General features: G+C 37.5%; 1 long non-coding RNA gene across 1 annotated transcript in view; it reads right to left on the reverse strand.

The window, feature by feature from the left end:
* Positions 1–2,995, reverse strand: part of LOC139085110 (uncharacterized) — a 37,709-nt gene extending 34,714 nt beyond the window's left edge. The window contains exon 1 of the long non-coding RNA XR_011543157.1: positions 2,743–2,995. This is a non-coding gene — a long non-coding RNA (uncharacterized lncRNA). The remainder of the gene's footprint in view (positions 1–2,742) is intronic.
* Positions 2,996–15,603: the final 12,608 nt, after the last annotated feature.

Below are 15,603 nucleotides of genomic sequence, written 5' to 3' on the forward strand. Positions count from 1 at the left end.
ATAAAACACTTCATAGGATTATCCATGTTTAAATAAGATGTTTGGAAAGAATTTATAACAGAGTCTTGCAATTTTCTTTTCTTTCTCCCAAGGAATTTAAATTTCTTGGAAATAAATTTTGGTCTTGAAGGATGCTGCCTGTTAATTGGCTATCACTTGATTTGTCGATTGTTGAAGGAAAAGAAAACTGGAGGAAGAGAGGAAGAAGACTCATTTTATGTGATATTGTGATGTCCTAGAGGGCAAAGATTTTTGTCAGATCTCACATCAAAATCACCAATCCTTGCTAGGCTACTAGTAGGAACAAAAAATAAAAAATAAAATTAAGAGGGGAAGTTTAGATAGTGATACAAAAAAAAAAAAAAAACCCAGAAAATTTCAAATCTTTTATGTAAGGAATCACTTAACCTGCTGCCCTGAAATATGACTACAACAAAAATTTCATGAAATGGTTCAAAGAAAAGCTTAAGAAGTCCAAACACGGCACTACAGCCCCAGGCTTTGGTGACGATCTCTCTATCCTGAAGGGTCGCTGGATAGTGCCGGGAACCTTGGAATTAGGCATTATGGGTTTATGCGTATGTCCAAACTCATCACGACATATACGTTAAATGTGCGCATTTTTTGTATATCAGTTATACCTCAATCAAGCTAAAAAAAGAAAAGAGGAAAAAAAAGAAACTGAGCCAGCTTTAATGCTCTACTAGGGGTTTTCTGATATGTGTAGATCTCTGCATCTTCCTAACATACTCAGTTTCTGATTCTTGTAACTAGGACTAAACCAGGAACATTATTAAAAAGAGGGATATCCTTTTTGTTGAAGTAGAAAAAAATAATTCTTCCAAAACTGAGTGCACGAAAACTTAAAGTCTCTGAGTCTGAATCCTTTCCTCTTAACTTAAATCAGTAGGTAGAAGGATTACATATGATAAACATGTCTTTATATTTATATAGATATAAATAAAGAAAAGTGTGTATGATATCTGTTTATAAATAATAATGAACTGTAACTAACAGATAAAAGTTATCAAATTACTGATAACTTTGTCTAAAGTGATAGTAAAGGACATTGATAAGGACAAGATAAGATAGTCTCAACTTATCAGAAAGGTAATCAGGACTAGTTTTCATTTGCCCTAGTGACATATTACTTCCTAGTGAGCAAATAATGTCAATATTGTTTTATTTTATCCCATATAACCTTCTGGAAAAGAAATCAATGTTGATGGAAAAAATTGCATTCATTTAAAGAGATACCACATAGAAATGCCAACTAAGGGCAAAACTGCTATTTCCAACATTTTCTACATGGGATTGGTGTCCTCTGCCCATGGTGTCGAGCTTATTCGTTTTTCTAAGTTAAGTTGCATTGGCTCTGCCAGGATTGCTGTTTTCTCTATTTATTCACAGGTAGTGACACTCCAATGATTTATTTCTCTTAATTATAAGATAAGATGTGAACCTTTATAAAATAGATAAGAATTACAAGATAAGATGTGAACATTTCTATTGGTTAAAGGGTGGGCATATTATCGACTTCTGATGTTCAAGCCCTTGCAATTGTATAGGAAATTCAATATTCTACTATTCACCTTACAGTTGTAAAATTTCAGTGCTTCTAGCACATAAGACTATTTGTTTTAATTTTTTTCACAAAAGATTAGAGTATAACCAGAAATTTTGTTTCAGAGATAAATCTTTGAGGTTAGAACATCACAGCAAATCTCCAAAAAGAAAAAAACCCGACAACTACAGAGACTATTTTGTCTAAGTAATTTTGACTTGCTTTGAAAACTAAAGGGAAAGCTTTTAAACTCATCAGCCCATAATCATAACACGCCCAGCTCACTCAGGTGCTTTGCTGGTGGATCAATAGCTCTGCCTTCCCTTTGCTCACTGTGATGGCTGATGAAGCTCAGTGTCTCCCATGGAAAGACAAACAGCCAATGTAATGGAAAGATAATTGCAAACAAGTAAATTATTGGAATTGAACAGAAAACCAATTTTAGGGCACAGCTTTTCTTCCGCACAAAGTTTTCTTGTTTGTTTGGAGTCATCTAACACTGTGAACAGGTTCAAAATGACCCAGTCCAATGTCAGAGCATTGGACAGTGAAGAAGAACTCTCTCTTTGGGCAGTCACTTGGAAACTAATTATTAAACAAGACGAAGGGGATGATTTTCCAAATACAATGGCAAGATTGAAAGTTTGGAGGTTCCAAAAGGTTGCAGTGTTTGTTTGATTTTTAAACTGAAGAATGTATGCCTCATTTTTAAGTTTGATGAAAATGCAGCATTTAATGAAGGCAGATCTTAGATATTTTCAGAGCACAGGAAATTCCCTGCACATTGCATCCTAAGAATAGCTTAGAAGCAGCAGAAGAGCAAAGGAAGAAGCGATTCTGAGTCATTCATTGGTTTCTCGGATGAAATGTAGTTAGCCGTCAATAAATTGCTAACGGCTATATAAGCTGTCAGACTTTAGGTGAATCAGCCATACATTGCCATTATGGTGGGCACTTCTTCCTTTTGTAAAAAAACAAACTACCCCCCTCAAAACACTTTCATTAGGACAGATGCTCTGAATGTAAAAATATATACAGTGTATTCTGCTCTCCTAAACTTATTGTTAATTATTGACCAGGAATATTTCCCACTTCCCAGTTATGGCTCTCATAATCTGTTTGTGTTGCCTGTCGTATTTCTCCTCATGTAAATTTAATAATATTTCCAATGTTCTTACCAGTTCTTTTTTGAGTAAAGCCAAGGCATGTCCAATGTCTGAGCTTGATCTCTTTGGTCCATCCTCCTCTTTGTCATACCGGAAGGAGTAAATTCCCGCCTGGACACGGTTGTTAAATGTGACAGATTTTGAAGAAAAGTCTTTTAGCTGTGTCAGAATAATCTCCATTTTTCTAAATTTAAATTCACCTGAGGATAAAGCTCTGCCAAGGTAGGTTTAGCTTTTGCTGAGTTATTTAGATAGTCTGGAATGTAAAACTTTGAAAAGTTGCAAGGGCTCAAATAGCAAACACTAATGTAACATACTTGAAATTCTGTTAACCGATAAGAGACTACTCTTACTAAAACCTGGAGTTCTCTCTCTTAGTCACTCTTGACATTTTTTTCAGGGAAATGCTCTAGAAGTATAGGAAATAGCATGACAGGATGTATGCTTTCCCAGCTGAGAATGCTTTTTTGAAAATTCTCAAAAAAAGCAACTATCTAGGGCTCTACAAAGAACTGAAAATCATGGATTTTTCTTACCAAGCATATGAACAAAAAAATCCGGATCTTCTTAGGATATTGGTGATTAAGATTTTGAGGTCATAATTAACCCCTTGACCCAAACTTTTCATTCGAGAGAAAGTTGAAGTATATAGTTTTTCCCAGGAACCAAATTAGTTTGAATCCTTAAGGCTTCTTATTAAGAACAACATTAAGCCGCATTTATAAACGCTTACTATGTGCTTAGCACTATATTAAGATATGTATGCATATTTTGGTCATTTAATCCTCTCAAAACCTTACAGGGCAGATATTTTCATGAGGCCCATTTTACAGGTGAGGAAACTGACGGTTAGAGAGAAAAAGAAGTCATCCTGGGCAGTTTTCTTCCAAAGCTTATGTGCTTATATACTATACAATAGAGCTTTCTAGGATTTTGACAGATGCATTTAGAAATTCAGAGAAATGCCATTCTGAGGTCTTGACATCTTCTAACTGATACCCCAGCAGTAAGTCATACATTCCTGCATGCTCTTGATGCCAGTGCTAAGCCAATGTGGGCTACTGATCCCCTAGAGGACTCCCATTGTTGGGAGTGGGCTGTTTCCCAAGGGGATGGCTGCATGCTGGCAGGGGTCACTTCGTTTACGGTTGATTAATAGGACAAATATGTACTTTCCAGTTTCACTCCTTCATAGTCACATACCTTATTATTTCTAGATATACTTGATTATTTAAAGATTCCATAAATTTGTGCTGCAATTGTATGCTCTCAAGCCATTGATCATAGCACCCTAGGCCTCAGCCCATCTCTGATGATCACATTCCTTCCTACTCATGCTTTAAGATCTGGCTGAAAATCTCTTTTCCTGTGAAGACTTTTTTCAGCTTCTTAGACATGATAAACTCCTTCATCTACTGCACCCCCGTGACACTTTGTCCATACCCTGTTCTTAGCACTTGTCACATTCTAAGATGATTATTTGCTTACCATCTGTTTCCCTAGATAGATCATGTGTTCTCTCATAAGAGGGATCGTGTTATTTAATCAGGGCACAATGCTAGGTACATAGCAGGCAGTTAATATGTTTTTGCCAAATGAATAAAGGGTTTGATGTAGTAAATACTTTATGAAGACTGAAATTGTAGTTGTTTTGCTTTTCAACTTCTAAAAGCCAGCTGACTTATTTGACTTTACATTATTTCCACATTTACAAAACACCTAACATATTTTGAGCATGTGTCTGTCATGGAGCAGCTTCATCAAAGTTTTGGAAGGTCTAAACCTCTTTAGAAAGCCTTGCCAACCTCCCAGGAGTTTCTGGTAGTTTTGCACAGTTGGATATTGTTTAGCTGGGCTTCCTGCTTTCATAAATGTCAGAGGAAGCTTTGCAATCCTAGGAGGTATTGGCAGAAGGGGCCACATGAAAGGGAGGGACTGTAGTTCTCTGGATATGTATTAAAATTAAGGGTAACTTCATTCAGCTGCTGTAAAAAACAGTTTGATGGTTCCTTAGAAAGTTAAACATAGGATTACCATCTGACCCAATAATTCTGCTCCTTGGCATTTATTCAAAAAAATTGAAAACAGGAACAGGTACTCAAGTACATGCAGAAGAATGTTCATAACAGACAATTCATAATAGCTGAAAGGTGGAAATAGCCAAAGGTCCATCAGTGGATGAATGGGTAAACAAATTGTGGTATATCCATGAAATGGATTATTATTCAACCAAAAAAGGAGTTAAGTGCTGGTACATGCTAGGACATAGATGAACCATAAAAATATGAAGTGAAAGAAGCCAGACAGAAAATGTCACTCACATACTATATGATTCTATTTACATGAAGTATCCAGAATAGGTAAATCCATAGAGACAGAAATCAGACTGCTGGTTGCCAGGGGATAGGGAGAGCAGGAAATAGGGAACCACTGCCTAATGAGCACAAGATTTCCTGTTGAACTAGGGAAGAACTGTTTTAGGTGGTGGTAAACTGTTTTAGAACTAGATAAAGAAGGTGGTCGTACAACATTGTGAATGCACTAAATGCCCTAAATATATTGAATTGCTCACTTTAAAATGGTTAATTTTACAATTTAAGAATTGCACCTCAGTTAAAATAAATGAAGTAGAGGGGTTAAAGACAAAAAAGCAGAAGAGGAGGTCAGAGTGATAAGATGTGAGAAGGGCTCGGCCAGCTGATACTGGCTTTGAAGATGTAGGAAGGTCAGAAGCAAGGCGTGAGGGCAGCCTCTAGAAGCTGGAACAGGCAGGAAATGAATTCTCCCCTGTTGCCTCCAGAAATGAACACAGCTCTACCATCACCTTTATTTTAGCCCAGTGAGACCTGTGGTGGACTTCAAACCTACAGAACTGTGTGATAATAACATTTGTATTTTTCTAAGCTAAAAAGATAACAAAATTTCATGCATTGGCTTCATTGCTGAAAAAGCTTCAGAGATCTAGTGCAACTCTGATGAAAACAGAGTGAGAAAGATTACATGATTTCTAAGGTCACATAGCTAGTTGTCCTACATACTTCAGAAACTGTTTCCTTCCAGAAATAAAGAGATAGAAAGGGAGCAAACAATGATTGAGGTTATTGTCCTAATTTTACGAGAGAAGGAACAGATTTGGTAAGATTGAGTAGATTGACAATATCTCATATCTAGCACTGTGGGTTTTATTTTTTAAATATTTAAAAAATATCAAAGTAATGCATGTACATGAACAATAATAAGAAAAATCACATCATAGAGGACAGAAGGGCTTATGAAGACCATCCATTCCTAATACTCTGAGTTGACACCTAGTCCTGATCCACAGCACTTACCATTTCCACTTCTGCTTTTGGTATAACTTAAATAACAATAAATAATGCTACTATGCACAGATATTTAACAAATACTTATGTAGTACTTATTAAGTGCTTTACAAAAATAATTCATTGAATCTTTATGATAACCCTATGACATACGTACTAGTGTTTGCCCTACTTTGAAGATTGGGCAACCGAGGCACGGAGTGGTTAAGACTTGCCCAGCATAGCACATCTAGAAGGTGCTAGAGCTGAGATTTGGGACAGTCTAACTTCAGACTCTCTGCTCTTGACTACTACACCACGCTGCTTACAAACACCAGCCTGGATTTATAAGGGAGGAACTGAGGCTCAATGTGACAGTAGCACACCCAAGTTCATGGCCAACCTGGGATTTGAGACTAGCTGGGTTCCAAGGCCCTGGTGCTTTCTGCTAAATCTTTCTGCCTAAGAAGGAGGCTGTCCATTGAAAGAATAGACCTCCATGGCTGTCTTAATTCTGCCTGAGGACTAGAGTGGGAGAGCAGGTCGAGAGTAACAGAGCTTTCTAGCATACCTCAATTAAAAAAAATATTTTCAATGTCAGGAAAACAGGTTTTGTAGGTATAATGTTTTTGATAACATATTTTCTTGGAGTCATAAAATATTAAAATCCCTTTTATTCTCACTTAAAAAAATAGTAGGTGTTTGGCAGACAGAAATCTGTTCCGCTGCTCTTTAACGTGCTGCAGTTTTCTTGGAAGTCTGGAGCATAAAATGTTTTTAGGCATTCTCTGCAGCTCGGGCCAGAAGACCTGAGGCTACATTTTTTCCTATCTCACTATAATAACTTTGCCTCTTTCTGAAAATATTGACTTGAGCTTACATTTCCTTACAGCTGGCTTTCCTTTCTCTAGACAGAGGTTTTCAAACTCGACTGTGGAAACTTAGTCACGTTTTGGTGATACTTCAAAATTTAGCGATATACTTTGAAACGCAACTCCAGAGGGTGGGGGGAGAGTGGAGAGTGAAGAGTAAGTGGGCAGGGAGAAGAAAAGGCATGCAGGTGGGTCAGCATCCCCATTTCCCATTTAACCCAGAGAAGCCCATGATGACCCTATGGATATTCCCACAAAATTTTGTTGGAAGAAAATATTCTGTTGAGGAAAAAATACCACAGTGGATATAGAAGAATATGTAGAACTTGAGGAATTGGGGTTAAAATGGAGTAAAATAAAAACACCACTTAGAATAATGAGAAAACAAGGCATATATATTTATGGTAGGTGTCTAAATGGTATTCCTTAGCCATGGCAAGATTCTGGAAACTCTCCACCCATCCAGCTGGTAAGAGGAAAACCCATCCATTTTAGCATGTGCATTCTGTGTTGGGGGAGGCAAGATTGTGTTGGTGAGAGTTTAAAAGAGAGGGAAAGTTAGAAAAGAAAAAGATCGGGTGCAGTAAATATAATAAAACCAAAGTCTTCTTTCTGGGGAAGCAGTTCCTTAATAATTGAATTCACTGTGGACTCAGACATTGCAGGTGAAGTCAGGGAATACTCAGAGGAAATCCAAATTACATTTTTGCTGGAGTAATGAAGTAATGGAAGAACGAGACTGCCATCCTGAGGCAGAATGCTAGGAAATTGTGATTGGAGACTTGCTGGAGTATTTGTAGCCGATATGGCACCTATTGTGGTGTCCGAATATCCTTAAGTTGCTCTATTTTCCTAAACAGTAATTTTATAAAATTTATCTTAAAAACCAATATGGATGCATAGCAAAACAATGCAAACGATACAGTAAGGTCTACATGAGAATTTAAGGCTCTCTTTTTGCTCCCAAGTTTCCTTAACAAGAAGCAATTATTTTATTTAGTTTATTGTATATCTTTTAAAAGAGATTCTACACACTTATAATCAGTTACATGTGTACACGTTCCTTTGAAACCATCAATAATGTCTACTACTCGTATTTTGGTTTCTTTTCAATTTAACGTGTCTTGGAGCTTGGTCCCTTCTTTTTCTAGATTGTTTAGTCTTTGACTGGCTGAACACACCAGAACTCATCGAATCATTCCTATACTAATGCACATTTGGTTTATTTTCTGTATTTTTCTACCACAAACAAATGCTGCAATGAATATCTTTGTCCAGAGATGATTGCACACATGAGTGTAACTGTAGACAAAGTTCCTAGAAGTGGAAGTGTTAAAGGTATATGAATTTAAATTTGCAATGTGTGTAATAAAATTGCACTACAGAAAGGTGAAGTTATTCTCCTGTCAATCATGTTTGAGAACGCCTGATGCTCTACACTCTTGCTAACCTTAAGCTACTTTATACCAATGGACCTGAATTACTTTCTCTCTGCATTTTCTCTATTTTTTTTCAACACATTTTCCCTATATAAGTAATAGGATGACCTTAAATTAAATGATAGCAGGTTCTTTGGTCACTGCAACCACCCCACAAATGTTGTCAAGCACTTCACCTTGGTGTTTTGAAGGGATCTCTGGGGAAGAGTTAGAATTCATACCTTGCCTTCGCGACCTTCACATGCGGTGGTTGAGGGTGGGAAACTGCCACAGATGAAGCAAAGGACAAAAGAGGGAGAGATTTGAGGGAACGATCCAGGAATATTCACGGAGGCTCTCACCTCTGACCTGGAACTCAAAGCGTAAATGAAGATTTAGACCTTTATTATTCAGACAATCTTGTGCACCTATCACGTGTCAGATCTTGTGCTGGATATTAGGGTTCGAAGAATGGATAAGATCCATTTCCTGCCTTCAATTTACTTACTCATCCTTTCAGCTTCTCTTATAAGGGAGAATATTTGTTTTCTTGTCAACAGCACAGTGCTTAGTTGTATCTCTACATGCTTATATATGTGTGTGTCTGTCTCATATATATGTACATACAGTGCGCATTTTATTTTTGTCTTTCTTATTAGATAAAAATATCCCAATGGGAAAGTATTTCTTATCAGCTCTGCTATGTCTTTACCTCTATGCATTCTATGAAGCTCAAGTCCTACTTCATTCCCAAGTCTCTTTTGACAGCTGTAGCCACATTAAATTCGGCCTCACCCCTTATACAGACATGTAATGCAACTGTCTCTAACTCACGTCGCCTCCCCGGAGCTTTAATCTGTGAGGACAGGAGGAGACATTGTAAAGGCCCTAAACAATATTTTCTACCCAAGAGGTCCCTTGAGGGCAATGGCTGTATTCCTAGCCGAAGGCATCAGTACTATTAGCCGAACGAATCTATTGGCTTTACTACGCCCTTGGCTCTTCTATACCCGTACTAGTATGCATATGGCAGGTGCTGAGTAAATACTTGCAATTTTTAACTGTTGTCTGGAATGCAGGGGAGAGTCTCCAATGCCATTTTTTATGGGTTTTGGATTTCTTCTGACCTTCTCTGGACTTTTCTAGAAGGACTTTGGTAAACTACTTTCTGACTGCCTCTGGGGAAGAGGCCTCCTTTAGGTAATTATGCTAGTATTTCTGCACCAACATCTGAAATTCAGGTTTTACTGATTTTTATTCTTTCTCCTGTAGCCTGTGTATGCGCATACGCCCATGGACAGCACACATTCAGACACACACAGGTCCCTTTCTGATCACTGCTCATTGAGCCTTCTGAGGTCATTTTCCTGAGAGCTTGTAACTAATTCAGAACACAGAGGAGCTCTTAGATATCTTCTCACACAAGAGAAGGAAGCAATTTGTGACCTAACAAGAGGGTTAACACCAGCTGGTCATAGTTTAGTGAGTTTAATTACTGGAATTTCTATATAATGTCACCCCAAATGACATCTGGGTTGGAACTGAACATGAGATTCCTTTTGGGTGAGCAAAATAAAACAGGCCATGCAAAGCTCTGTTCTGTCTAATCCTTGTGCCTGATGCACATGGGCTATGGTGACATTTCTGGGACTGAACTGTACTTAGCTGAGATGAACTCTTTAATAAAACCACAAGATAAAATTGGCATTAGCTACTTTTAACAAGGAAGCAAAATACGCAGTTGGAAAGTGAGAAAGAAAAGTGCTTATGTAAAAGATCAAAGAATTCTTCCTCGGCCACCCACCTCATTCCCTGGGTTAATTAATGGCTGTTTTACTCCCTAGTATATACTGGCCCCAAATGGAAATGAAATGGATTTTGTTTTCGCAAACATTTTGAATTGGAATAATTTCATATTTGTTTTAACAAAGTCAAGTGCAACCACTAACTTAATTGCAGGAAGCCCAGTCTGGTATAGAAGGTAAGCTATCTCCTTTCATTTCAAAGTGTGGTCCATGAACCAGCATCAGCAGCTTTATCTAGGAACTTGTTAGAAATGCAGAGTCGTAGGCCCTACACACAGACCTACTGAATCAGAATACACATTTAGAAAACCCCCAAGTGATAGCTATGCACATGAAAACTGAGAATCACTGGCCCATAATGTTGCCTTTCTCCTTGAGGGCTGTCTCCCACAGAGTAACTAAAGGACCATTTGCCTGAGTAACATAAACTGAGGACCAGATTTGAGAAGTTTCCCGCCGCACAGAGAGGAATGCACAGATGCACGATACATTCCATGGTGCCAAACTGAAAGGTTTGCCATTTGTTCTGACTGTTTTATTGCCCTCCAACTCTGTACTCCGCTTTTTGTGAGGCTTCCAAAACACAGTGAATCCATGGAAAAATTAATAATGTAAAGGTTTTCTAAAGCTCTTGGCAGCAGGAGGAATTTCTAGTGGGGTTTGTGTTGAGGTGGGGGTGGAGAAGGAAGGAACGTTGATGTATAATGTAATAGGAGGGAATTTCTAAACACTTACCCAGACTTCATCACCTCGACTGGTTGAAAAAGGAATTCGTATGTGATGGATTCTAGGATTTGTCCTTAAGAATTTCTGACAGCTTAGCAGATGAGAGCCTAAATATTTTGAGCAAAGGACTTTTACACATTGGGTGCTTTATATCTTCCGTCTTGTGTGCTTTAGTGAGAACTGAGTTGCTTCTGCCATCTCCAATAAGATATATTTCAGTTGGCATCTTCAGCCCCTCCCACTTTGAGTATTTTCATTTGGGCAATAGACAGCTGAAATATTGGCCAAGGAAGGAAAACAGATTTCCCTATGAATAGTTCTACACCATGAAAAAATGAGATTAGACGGATGCCTAAACTAATTTCTGGTTATTACAGTTTTCATCTCAAGCTAAATTCTCTGTAGTTTCACTCCTGGTTTATGGACAGAAATGTAAATCCAGCACATTTTATCATCTGTATCATGTAGTCCCCTTTTGACTGAAGCTTTGCAGTGTTCTCTAATTTCCATGAGAATGAATTACACCTTTTATGACATTCAAAGACAATTATGGTGTTTTATGAAAAATGATGTCACTCTGATACCAGCAATAACAATGTTCTAATGCCAATAAATATATTAATCATATCAGTCATCTTTCAGCTTTTCTGGGTTTCCTTTGGAAACTGCAGAAAACCTTAAGGTTTTTAATTTGTGAGCTATCTAGAAACATGGTCATAGCACTTTACATCTTCCTTTGGTTGAATGCTCAGGAAATGGAGCAGAAGGAAGTGACTATCCCACTAACAGCTCGGGTTATTTGGCCAATGCTGAAATCAGACAGGATTTTGCAGACTCTCACTCGTAAGTATGCACGATATGGGACAGTAATGGGGAAAAGTATTCTCAGGGGCCATCTGGTCTGGATCCATGGAATCCAGTGCCATTTCATTCTTTGCTTTTAAAGTTCTGCTTTGAGTATTGCTGTCTGGGAAAGACTGAACCCTGTCGAAGTGCTAGCCCAAAGTCTGCCTGGCATCAGGAAGAGACTGACGCCCGGGGCCCCTCCCATTCCTAGGTCCAACTCTGTTCTTGTGATAAGGCTGCTGAGACTTGGAATAGGTTAAACAATAGTATATTTTTTGGTATTAATTTTGTATTATTAATCAGTCAATTTATTGAATAGCCTATTCTATACAAATCAACTTACAGAGTATTTCCTTTATGCCTAGGATCATATCAGGAACTTGGTAGGATATTGAGGACATATAACACACAGCTTTCTTTGGGTAGTTTAATTTTTGTTTAGGAAGAATATGCTTACAGAATAGAAATAATTGGAGAACAAGCAGAGTGTTATAGTTTATACTTCTAGTTAGCATAGAGCCTGTTTTCTGGAAGCTTAGCATAATCCATTTTAATTTAGTTGTGATTTTGATTTCAGGAGTCGTGGTCATCGGATACAGACCCGCAGGGATAGGCTTTCAGAGATGGGGAATCAGTGTTGGCTTCAATGGTGGTGAGAACCTTCTTGGTAGAGAGAGGACTTAAGTGCATTTGTGAGGCTGAGTTGGAACTGCATGAATAGAGAGACACCAGAGAAACCATCCTAAATCAGGTGGTCAGAATAAGTCACAAAAGTAAGAGAGGAGACTGGCATATACCTTGGAAAAGTGAGCAACATACCTCATGGGGGAGAAGAGTACCAACTGTGCGATAAAGGTGAGTAGGTAAAGATAGGGCCAGGTTTTAGAATAACTCGACTGCCAAGCAGGGGTATTTAACTTGATCCTGTAAGCTATGATACTCAGATATTTTTTTCCCTATAGAAAAACATAATAAATATAATACTGTGACACATTTCCTTGAGTTACTCAGAGATTTGCACAATTCTGCCTATTTTCTAATTATAATTCTTTTTCCTTCCTGGTTGCAAACAATATATTGAAATTCAAGTGAATGAGAGATCTCAAAAAATAATAGATTGGATCCATAGTTATATGAAAGAGTTCTTCAACATCCATTTATGATAAAAACTCTCAACAAAGTAGATATAGAGGGAACATACCTCAACATAATAAAGGCCATGTATGACAAGCCCCTGGTTAACATGACACTCAATAGTGAAAAGCTGAAAGCTTTTCTCCAATGATCAGGAACAAGACAAGGTTGCCCGCTTTTGCAACTTTCATTCAATATAGTACTAGATGTCCTAGCCAGAGCAATTAGGCAAGAAAAAGAAATAAAAGTCATCCAAATTGGAAAGAAGAGGTAAAAATGCCACTGTTTGCAGATGACATGATTTTAAATACAAAAAACCCTAAATATTTCAAAAATGTATTAGGACTAATAAACAAATTCAGTACAGTTGCAGGATACAAAATCAGTATACAAAAATCTGTTGTATTTCTAGACACTAGTAACAAATGATCAGAAGAGAAATTAAGAAAACAATCCCATTTACAATTGTATCAAAAAGAATAAAATACCTAGGTATAAATTTAACCAAGGAGGTGAAAGACTGCACGCTGCAAACTACAAGATATTAATGAAAGAAACTGAAGAAGACACAAATAAATGGAAAGAGGTTTTGTGCTCATGGATTAGAAGAATTAATGTTGTAAAATGTCTATACTACTCCAAACAATCTACAGAGTCAATGCAATCACTACCAAATTGCAGTGATATTTTTCACAGAAATAGAACTAACAGTCATAAAGTTTGTATGGAACCACAACAGACTCCAAATAGCCAGAACAATTTTGAGAAAGAAGAACAAAGTTGGAGGCATCATGCTCCCTGATTTCAAAATCTATTACAAAGCTATAATAATCAAAACAGTATGGTATTGACATAAAAACAGACACGTAGATCAATGGAACAGAATGGAGAGTCCAGAAGTAAACCCAAGTTTATATGGTCAACTAATTTACAACAAAGGAGCCAAGAACATACGGTGGGGTAAGGACAGTCTCTTCAATAAATTGTGCTGGGAAAACTGGATAGCCACATGCAGAAGAATGAAACTGGACCACTATCTTATACCATGCACAAAAATTAACTCAAAATGGATTAAAGACTTGAACATAAGACCCAAAACCATAAAACTCCTAGAAGAAAACATCAGCAGTAATTCCCTTTTCAGTGACTTTTTGAATCTGATACAAAAAAGAAAAGCAAAAATAAAGAGAGACTGGCCCAATGGTGTAGTGGTTAAGTTCACATACTCTGTTTCAGTGGCCCGGGATTTGCAGGTTCAGATCCCAGGCGAGGACCTAGCACTGCTCATCAAGCCATGCTGTGGCAGCATCCCACATAAAATAGAGGAAGATTGGCACAGATGTTAGCTCAGCAACAATCTTCCTCACAAAAAAGAAAAGAAAAAGCAAAAATAAACAAGTGGGGCTACATCAAACTAAAAAGCTTTTCACAGTAAATGGAACCATCAACAAAATGAAAAGGCAACCTACTGAATGGGAGAAAATATTTTCAAATCATTTATTTGATAAGGGGTTAATATACAAAATATATAAAGAAGTCATACAACTCAATAGAAAGAAAACAAACAATCCAATTAAAAAAGATTGAATAGACACTTTTCCAAAGAAGATATACAGATGTCCAACAGGTAAATGAAAAGATGCTCAACATCACTAATCATCAGGGAAATGCAAATCAAAGCCACACTGACGTATCACTTCACGACTGTTAGAATGGCTACTATCAAAAAGACAAGAAATAACAAGTGTTGGCGAGTATGTGGAAAAAAGGAAACCCTTGTGACTGTTGGTGGGAATGTAAATTGGTGCAACTACTATGGAGGTGCCTCAAAAAATTAAAAATAAACTACTATATGATCCAGCAATTCTACTTCTGGGTATTTATCCAAAGAAAATGAAAACACTAATTTGAAAACATATCCGTACCCCCATGTTTATTGCAGCAATATTTACAATAGCCAAGATATGGAAACAAACTAAGCGTTCATTGTTGGGTAAACAGATAAAATGTGCTATATACACAATGGACTATTAGCCATAAAAAAAGAGAAATCTTGCCATTTGCAACAATATGAAAGGCCTTGGGGGCATTATGCGAAGTGAAATAAGTCAGACAGAAAGACAAATACCACATAATCTCACTTGTATGAAGAATCTAAAGCAAAAAAGAAAAAAAACCTCAAAAAAACAAGCTCATAGGGGCTGGCCCCGTGGCCGAGTGGTTAGGTTCGTGCACTCCGCTGCAGGCGGCCCAGTGTTTCGTTGGTTCGAATCCTGGGCGCCGACATGGCACTGCTCATCAAACCACACTGAGGCAGCATCCCACATGCCACAACTAAAAGGACCCACAACGAAGAATATACAACTATGTACTGGGGGGCTTTGGGGAGAAAAAGGAAAAAAATAAAATCTTTAAAAAAAAAATGACTAAAATAAAAAAAAAAAACAAGCTCATAGATACAGAGAACAGATTTGTGGTTGCCAAAGATTGGGGGTGGAAGGTAGGTGACATGGATAAAGGGATCAAAAGGTAAAAACTTGCAGTTATAAAATAAATAAGACACGAAGATTTAAAGTACAGCATGGTGATTGTAGTTATTAGTACTGTGTTGCCTATTTGAAAGTTGCTAAGAGGGGTGGTCTTCAAAGTTATCACAAGAGAAAAAAATTTGTAACTATCGAAGGTGACGGATGTTAGTTAGACTTACTGTGGTGATTACTTCACAATGTATACAAATATTGAATCATTACGTTGTACATTTGAAACTAAT

The sequence above is a fragment of the Equus przewalskii genome, chromosome 8 (genome assembly GCF_037783145.1).
Source record: "Equus przewalskii isolate Varuska chromosome 8, EquPr2, whole genome shotgun sequence".
NCBI classification, from domain to species: Eukaryota; Metazoa; Chordata; class Mammalia; order Perissodactyla; family Equidae; genus Equus; species Equus przewalskii.